Genomic DNA, 9,127 nt, shown 5'->3' with positions numbered 1-9,127 from the left:
AATTATATATGGGATCCTGGGAAGTAGGGTGGCAAAGGGAGGGGATAAAGAGGAGCTGTTATAAAGGACTTCAAGAAGAAATACAATGTTTTGAAACTGATTGTGGAAGCAATTGTACAATACTGCTTGATATGATTGAATTATAGAATGTTATGCTATCTGTAAGAGATCCTAATAAAATAATTAAGATTATGCATACAATGAAAGAGGAAGTAAAAACAAAAACAAGTCTTTCTAATTTCTTCAAAACACAAATTGTAAATGAGTTATTACCTAGTCTTAACTTCTAATAGACATATGCAATTGATACACATAAACATTTTAATTGAAAAATTTATAAGCTTATAAAGGATAATTGTATTCAAATACTTAGGCCAATAGCAATTAGAAGACACTGAGACACATAGATTCTAATTCTTTACCAAATTGACCACTGACTTCACTGGTCACATTTGATAAAGAGCTTGAATCTCAACCTCAATCAGTGTCCTTGTCTCTACTACCAATAGTTCTTAAACTGTGCTTACAAGAGTCCTCGTGAGTCCACAAGGGGCTCCAATGCCAAAGAATGGTGACCAAGAAGCTGTCAACTAGTTTAAGAAATATACCAGGGCTCCAAGTGCCAAGACTATTTTTGTTTGTTTGTTGCTGTTATCATACTTATTGAAAGGGTGCATAACATAAGCAAAATGTTTCATGTTACAAAAGTTTACAGCACATACATTCTCGTGGCATTATAATTTAAATAGTAAGCAAAGGATGTTTATCCATAGAGCCAGACATTGGAAGGCAAGATGACAAGAGCAAAAACCTAAGGCTAAGTTTATGTAGACCTGCTGGCCCATCCTGTTGGAATATTGGATTACAAGTTCACTGCTAACCACAAGATCAGCAGTTTGAAACCTCCAGTCAGTCCTAAGGAGAAAGGTGAGGTTTGATGCTCCTATAAAGAGTTACCAGTCTCAGAAACTCACAGGCACAGTTGTATTATCTCTTAAAAGATCACTCTGAGTCAGAATCAATTCAACGATAGTCAATGTTTTTGAGTCCCATTCATTAAGGAAAATAAGAAAATGGGTGAATTTATGATTGATGGTTTATTTGTTTTAGAAACTGTTTTCCCTAATGGACAGACCCCAGCATTAACATAGATAAAATTCATCATGAATTAAGCAGCTGCAATGTGTTAGATGTTCCCAGCACAAAAGAAAACGCAATTCTTTACTAACTTGAAATGTTTTGCTAGTTTAAGAAAGACTCATAAGGAATATAGGAGTATAGATATCAATAAAATATTCTCAACTAATGTTTGGTCTTTGTAATCCACTCAGAGAGGTAATTTCTCTATGTTATTAAAGCTTTTTCAAAAGGGAAAAGAACAAAGTAATACAATTTTCCACTTAGCATATCTGTTATGTAGATTTATAATTAATGAATTCCATTATATCAACAGCATTAATTTATAAATGCAAGTATTTGCATTATTTCAAAACATTTGCCTCAGGATTTTGTGCTGTCTTTGCCAGAAGATACCTGTAGCTTATTACATTTACATCACCATGTAGTATTTTATTTTATAGTCAATATTTTACATCCCAAGTACAAAAAATTGGTATATTTGTCTTAATCTTATTTTATTTCCACTTTAAAATTCTTGAACACATGTACTGTTGTAAGTTCATGGGATACATTATAATATAAATGCCATGGGAAAAATTCCTTAAGAATACTCAAAGGATATTGTTCTTAGGAGCCATCACCAGAAACTTGGTGCTGATCCTTTTACAAATGGATTTCCTTAATAACACGACAATAGAACTAATGATGTTGCCAATGTATGTCTTGGTACTATAACATCATTTGAAATGATTGACTTTGATGTATGCAATCAGAGAAACACTACTGAAGAGATCAAGGTGACACCATACTCTAATTTATAAGCTGTTCCTGGCATTTTGACATCTCTCCTTCTACCTTAATGTTTGATCAATCACCAATTTTAGTTCATTTTATTTCCCTAAATATCTCTCCAAACTAACCACCTGTTTCCATTTTCAGATATACAATCTGGGCTCTAGTTATCATTCTCCCTTGAAAATCCATAGAGGATTTTTTAAATGAGCAAGTATTTGAGGTAGCATTTGTTGTTATATGATGAAATAGAGGGGACTGTTTGTGTGGTGATTACAACTGAGCAATTATTGAAATATGTAGTAAAAATTATATAATGAATTTAAATATTCCAAGATGAAGGCTAGTATGCTTCCAAACCTCACTTGAAAATGTCTCAATAATAAAACATAATAATAAAACATAATAATAATCAAATATTGAAAGAAAAAAAGCCTCACTGCCTTCAAGTTGATTCTCACTCATAAGGCCCTGTAGGATAGAGCAACCTGCCCCTTAGGGGTCTGAGCCTGTGAATCATGGTGGGAGCAGAAAGCCTCATTCTTCTCCCATGGAGTATCGGGTGGGTTTGAACAGTTCAATTTGTAACCCATTAAGCCGTCAAGGTTCCTTCCTTTAAGGCAAAGATATTAATAAAGCAAAAAAGTGTAGAGGAATGGATCTCAAATTGATTGTCATTTACATTACTATTAGTTATATAATGTAGGGAAAATTAGTTAAACTTTCTGAACATTCGACTTTTATAAGAAAAGGTTGTGGAATACTTCTCTGTTGAGATGATGTTGATACTACCATTTATACATAGAGTGAAAGAATAAGTAAACATACTTGAAAATACTTTAAATATCACCTACCAAAGTGTTTTGTTCTGAGAATTAAGTGAAGCAATATAAGCAAAAAAATCATGGCTGATAAAACACTGTTTATTCCCTATTCTATTAGGATTACTTAACAAAATGTTTGCACAATTTCCCTAAATCAATGAAATGTTATTCAAAAGTGAATAAGATGGAATTAGGAAAAAATACTTATCAATAGGAATTGGAATATTTAATAGAATTTAATGAGAGAAAGTATAAACTTTCCTAAAGAATTACAATATTAAATAAATACCTGGAGATTAAGTAAAGTAATATGATAAATTAAATATTGTTGATAATGGCAATCATTTTTTTAAGAAGAGTTAATTTGAAGTTTTATCCTGACTCACAACACACTGGGGATATGAGAATATTCATCCTGTTGCAGAATAGAATATAAATTGTTCACATGCAAGTTCCATTTGAAGCTAAAATAATTCAAATAAGTGCACAAGCTCCTGAGGATAACCTTGACTATATCCCACCTGAACTTAGAGCCCTCTCAAGAACAGATTGACACGAGGAACACTACATAGCGCAAAGCAGAGCAGTGCATTAGAACATCATGCCAAGAATCAAATGGCCTATTATGTCTAAGAAGAGGTTCTTGAAGGTAAAGGAGCTCAAATGAAGGGAAGAAATGATCAGATAAAGGCACTGAACAGAACGAAGTGTCACTTGAGAAGACAAAATAAAGTATTTTTACTAGACAATGCAATGCTGTGGAGTTAAGCAACTAAACGTGAAGAAAACGCTCAGCATTCCTCAAGCTGAGAGAACAGAAAAGAAATCTAGGCAAGTTGAAATAATGAAGGATTATACAAGTTGAAATAATGAAGGATTATACAGGGGAACAGGGAAGGGTGTCAGAACGATGAAAAGAAAATGGAAGGAATACACAGCCACTGTAAAACATAAAACAATAAAATTTTAAAAGCCTGATGTTCGACCTGATGTTCAGGAGGTAGCACATCATCAAGAGGTGATTCTGCTGAGCAGATCAGTCCAGGTTTCACTGCAGTGTTGTCACTGAACCGTCCACAGAAACGGGAAGATTCCAATGGAGATGTTGCAACAAACTGATGAGAGACTGGAAATACTCACTTGTCTATGCCAGAGAATTTGGGAAACGGCTACTTGACCAATTAGTTTTAAGAGATCCATACATATTCTGAACCAGTCTGAAGAGCAGTGATCCGAACAAATGTGAATATTATTCATTTCCCATGCAAGTAACATTTTGTTCTCAATTAAAAGGGGGAAAAAAGCTCACTGCCATTGGATTGTTTCCAACTCCCAGTGATCCTATCGGACAGAGAACTGCACCTCTGTGTGTTTCTGAGATAAAACATTGAATGGTCTCAAACTGTTGACCTTGTGGTAACCCATTATGCCACCAGGGTTCCTTAGAAAATAATTAACAAACAAAAAAAGAGGGAAACAAATGTTTAGTAACGTATCATCAGTGAGCTTCCAGCAATTCAAGCTAGGTCCAGACAAGGAAATGGAAAGATATGTATCATTATTGATGTCAGATGGATCTTGGATAAGAGTAAAATTATGAGTTAAAAACAAAAACAAGCTCACTGTGAACTCATAGCAACCCTCTGAGTAGAGTTTCTGAGACAGTAACTGTTAATGGGAGTAGAAAATCCCGTCTTTTGCCTGGAGCAGCTGGTGGCTTCAAAGTGCTGACCTTGCAGATCTCAGCACAACATGGCTTCCTCATTGGTGAGTAGCAACAATTATAAAGATACTTAACTTTTTTACTGTTTTGCTGTAGTTATTGCTGGTTTTAGTATGCAAAGACATTTGACTGTACAGACTACAAAAAATTTTGGATATCAAAGAATAGGCGTTCCAGAAAATGTAACTGAATTATTGGAAAACATGTATACTGAACAAGGGTAAAGTAGGTAGTTTAAAATCACCATACTTATCAAAGTGTATACACAGCAAATAATCTGAGAAATGAGCTACACAAAGAGGAAGAGGACTGGGAAGGCTCATTAACAAGTTGTGAAATGATGATTACACAACTTCACTTGCTGAGAGCTAAGTAAACGCAGAAGACTTACTGGTGACCACCAAAGTCGCTAGTATGGATTACACCTCAACAAAAATAAAGGGAAAATCCTCAAAACCAAAGCAATAACCAGCATCATGGTAATCAGGGAAAATAATGAATATCTTAGATTTTACTTTACTTAGATAAATGTGTATAAAAGCAGGAATTGAGAAATCAAATGACATGCTGTTGATGGCCTCTTTAAAGGGTTGAAGAGAAAGGCTGCTACTTTGAGTACTCAGGTAAGCCTGCTCCGAGCAGTGGTGTTTCCTGTTGCCATGTAGAGTGGGCAGCTGGGCAATGGATAGGGAAGAACCCAGAGGAAGCCATGCCACTAACTTGTGGTGTTGGAATGTTTATTACCCCGTGGCTTATCAAAATTCTGTCTTGAAAGAAGTCCGGTATGCTCCTCGACAGTGACGTTGATGAGACTTGGTATCATGTTCTTCAGACATGCTATCAGGAGCAATGAGTTACTGGAGAAGGATCCGATGCTTAGGAGAGGAGAGGGTCAGTGAAAAAGTACAAGACTTTCAGTGGGATGCATTGACACAGTGGCTGCAAAACTGGGCTCAAACATAGCAATGGTTATGCATAGACAAGGCTGGACAATGACTCATTCTATAGTTTTTAAGATCATGTTGAGTGGGCACTGACTTGACAGCACCTATCAAGAAGAACAAAGTGTAAGACACTCAGTCACTGCATATTCCCTACTTAATAGGGATTACTTAACCAAATGCTGATACTTTCCCCATTGAATTCATGAAATGTTTTTCAAGTGCGAATAACATGAATGCAGAAAAATGTTTTCTTTTATATTGGAATTAGAATATATCGTGGAATCAAATGAGCACATTTAAGCCTGATGGTATACTGGGTTAAGCATTATGCTACTAACCAAAAAGTCATCAGTTTTAAGCCCCTACATGTTCTATGGGAGAAATAGGAGATAGTTCACTATTGTAAAGATCTACAGCCTCAAAAGTTCTACGACACAATTCTATATCCTATACAGTAGTTTTTAGTTAGTATTGATACTATGTCAGTGAATAAGGGGAGAAAGTAAAAGACTTTCAAAAGTATATAATAATAATAACAATAATCTGAAATGTTTATTTCCAATTACTTTTTTGAGCTTATCCACAAATGCATACTTAAAAGAAATGTTAAGTATTATATATAATAATATATAAGTAGTACACAGCTCATTTTTATATCAATTAAAGTTCCAATCATATTTAAGGATAATTATTAAATTCAGCCTAATTAATTACTATCTGGTAATTTAATACAAAAAAGTTATGGAACCTAAGAATGTAAATAATGAATGAGTAAATCACTAGTGTGATTGATTAAGGGCGAAGATAAATGAAATTCAAAGATGCTATGGATTAAAAATAAATGAATAATTTGACTTTATAAAGATAGTTTAACTGAATTCAGACTATAATGTGGCAATGAATTGCACCAAGAAGCAGTGATAACATTTGTGGAGGGGTGGGGGATATAGTATTCTAATTATGACAAGGGTCCTCAATAATAATAGACAATTATTAAAAGGTAAAAATCACAGTCTTCATATGTTACATAGCATAAATTTTATTTGTTGTTTAAACTTTAAGAGGAAATAACTTTTAAATAATATGTAAAATCAACAAAAACAATCTAAGTAATTTGAAAAATGCTCAGTGATGGTTGACTAAATTAATACAACTCATTTTTCTCCTGAGTACGTTTTTAAGATGATTGATAACACATATCCATGTAATTATTCATGTTATCAGATGGACACGTCCTGTTAGATTTATTTTTACTTCACTCCTTTGTAGTATAGTATAACTAATAGGAAGGTAGAGTGAGCTTGCAGGACACACTGAAGTGCAAGGGGTAACCTGCCTGCTTCGCCAGAGGTTGGTGACTGGAACTCACTCAAAGGTGTCTCAGAAGATAGACCTGGCATTTGCTTCATAAATGTTGCAATCTCGAAAGCCCTATGAAGAAACTCTACTCTGCAAAGATGGGGTCATATGCAACAGAATCAACTCGAAGGCAAGTAGCAACAATAACCATATGAGCTGTCAGGAGGCCCTGGTGACGTCAATAATTAAACAGTGAGCTAATAGGCTGAAGGTGGAGGTGTGACTCCATCCTGATGATGTGCTTCTGGAAGGTCACGGCCATGGAAACACTGAAACAGAAAATCACCACACGCAAATTGACTAGAAGGCAACTGGTTTGGTTTGGGTTTATAAGCTAGCAGAGAGAAAATTCTCAATGTATTGATGCACTCAGTAGCATACTCACACAAAGAGCATGAATTTTTATTTACGTAGTTTCTTTTTCGAGAAAAAGAGACTTCAATTTAAGATTCAATGCCAGCCAAAGGAAAAAAGCTAATAAAATATAAAAGAAGCGGTAAGTGTATGTGGATGAAAAGGTTGAGAAAGAGGCAATAAGAAATAAATGGAGAAATAAAAGAAAGGGAGTTTTCAGATGTGACTCACCTGAGTTTCATATTTACTGACTGATTGCATGTCAATACAAGAGGTGGCCTGAGATTTCCATTTTCATTCTGCTCAACCTCATTTGTTCCAGTTCAAATTTCAATAGCCTTGATAATATCATATATTTCTATGTATATGTACTTCAAACTGTAATAGAAAAATAACCTCCTCTGTGAAAGGATTTCTACTCACAACCAGAAATGCAGTAAACCAGGATTTCAGCTTACATGATGTCAGTTTCTTTTAATGTTACCCTATAATAATTGTATTGAATACCATCTTGGTATGTGGTGATTGTCATATTTCAATAATTACATCAAATGACAATGGATGAAGAGCGATCAATAAAATGAAAAGAGATCATTTCAATGGAAATTATTCTATTATCCATTCCCTGAACAAAATGTTATTAAATACGGGAAGACAAATCCACTAGCCATGCTAATGGAACTGAGTTGACCTAAACATAGGCAGCTGCTTTGTGTGCTGTGTATCCTTAGAGTCTTGGGTACTATTGGACGGTCTAGTCAACTAGGCCACACAGGCTGCTTTTGTGAAAAATGTAATCATGTTAATTAACTTTCTTTTAAATTGAACTCCTCCATCCTGCCATACAGCGATGTATAATGGAGTCTCAAAAGCTCAGAGAAGGATGCTGTTATTGTTGGGTAACTTCATGGTGACGCTGACCCATAGAAACCCAATATCCAGGCAGAAACACTGCCAGGCTCTGTGTAATCCCCTCAATTTTTCTTATGTTTGAGCCCATTTTGCAGCCAGAGCGTCAGGCCGTCGTGTCAAGGGCCTTCCCTTTTTGTTTTCCATCTTACTTTATCAAGTGCACTATCTTTTGTCAAGGATTGGTCTATCGTAGTAACATGTCCAAAGTATGTCAAGGACTGGTCTGTCCTAGTAAAATGTCCAAAGTATGTCATCTTTTCCTCTAAGGAGCATTCAGGCCAAGAAAGTTATTTGTTCTTGGTATTGTCAATATTCTCTGCCAGCACCGTAATTGTCAATATTCTCTGCCAGCACCGTAATTCAAGTGCTTTGACTCTTCCTTGGTCTTTCTTAGCCATGTGATGCACTGACAACAGTGTTGAAATCTTGTCAGAAAAGAATAACACACTAAATTCTAAAGACTGAGATGGGCCTTACCCATTCTGCAGGTCTCTGTGTCCTCACACCCAGGAGATGGCTCAAGAGGAGCTCAAGTTGGAGGTGCTGTGGACCCCATACCAGGCCGCCCCCATGCAGTCCACCTTGATCAACATCCAGAGTGAACCCCACGTGCCTGACCATGTCGTCTGGTCCCTCTTCAACACGCTCTTCCTCAACTGCTGCTGCCTGGGCTTCGTGGCCTATGTCTACTCTGTGAAGTCTAGGGACCAGAAGATAGTGGGCAACATGATTGGGGCCCAGAGCCATGCGTCCACTGCCAAGTACTTGAACATCTTCTCTATGGTCCGCGGTCTCCAGGGAATTCTCATCTTCGTCATTCTTCTCGCCACGGGCACAGTGATGAGTTTCCAAGCCCTGTCACAGATGATGGGCCAGCAAGGCCACTAGCCATTGCACCATACTGTGTCCTGGACCCTCTGGCTCTGTCCTGCTGGACGACCTGACCCCTGGCCTGCCTGCTGCCACTCCTGTCCACAGTCGTTTGTGCATGTATCTCCATCTCTCAGCAAGTTCAATAAAGCGCCCTGGTGTGTAAAAAAAAACAACACTGAGATGGGGGAAAAAATCATAGCATCTTAATTGTGTGGCTATCCTCATGC

General features: G+C 36.5%; 1 pseudogene; it reads left to right on the top strand.

Moving 5' to 3' along the window:
- Positions 1–8,540: 8,540 nt before the first annotated feature.
- On the top strand, positions 8,541–8,915 carry LOC142456149 (interferon-induced transmembrane protein 1 pseudogene; annotated as a pseudogene).
- The last annotated feature ends 212 nt before the right edge of the window (positions 8,916–9,127 follow it).

This window comes from Tenrec ecaudatus, chromosome 9 (assembly GCF_050624435.1).
Source record: "Tenrec ecaudatus isolate mTenEca1 chromosome 9, mTenEca1.hap1, whole genome shotgun sequence".
Taxonomy (NCBI): domain Eukaryota; kingdom Metazoa; phylum Chordata; class Mammalia; order Afrosoricida; family Tenrecidae; genus Tenrec; species Tenrec ecaudatus.
The sequence above is the reverse complement of the archived record's forward strand: the minus strand, read 5'-3'. Positions and strand labels throughout refer to the sequence as shown.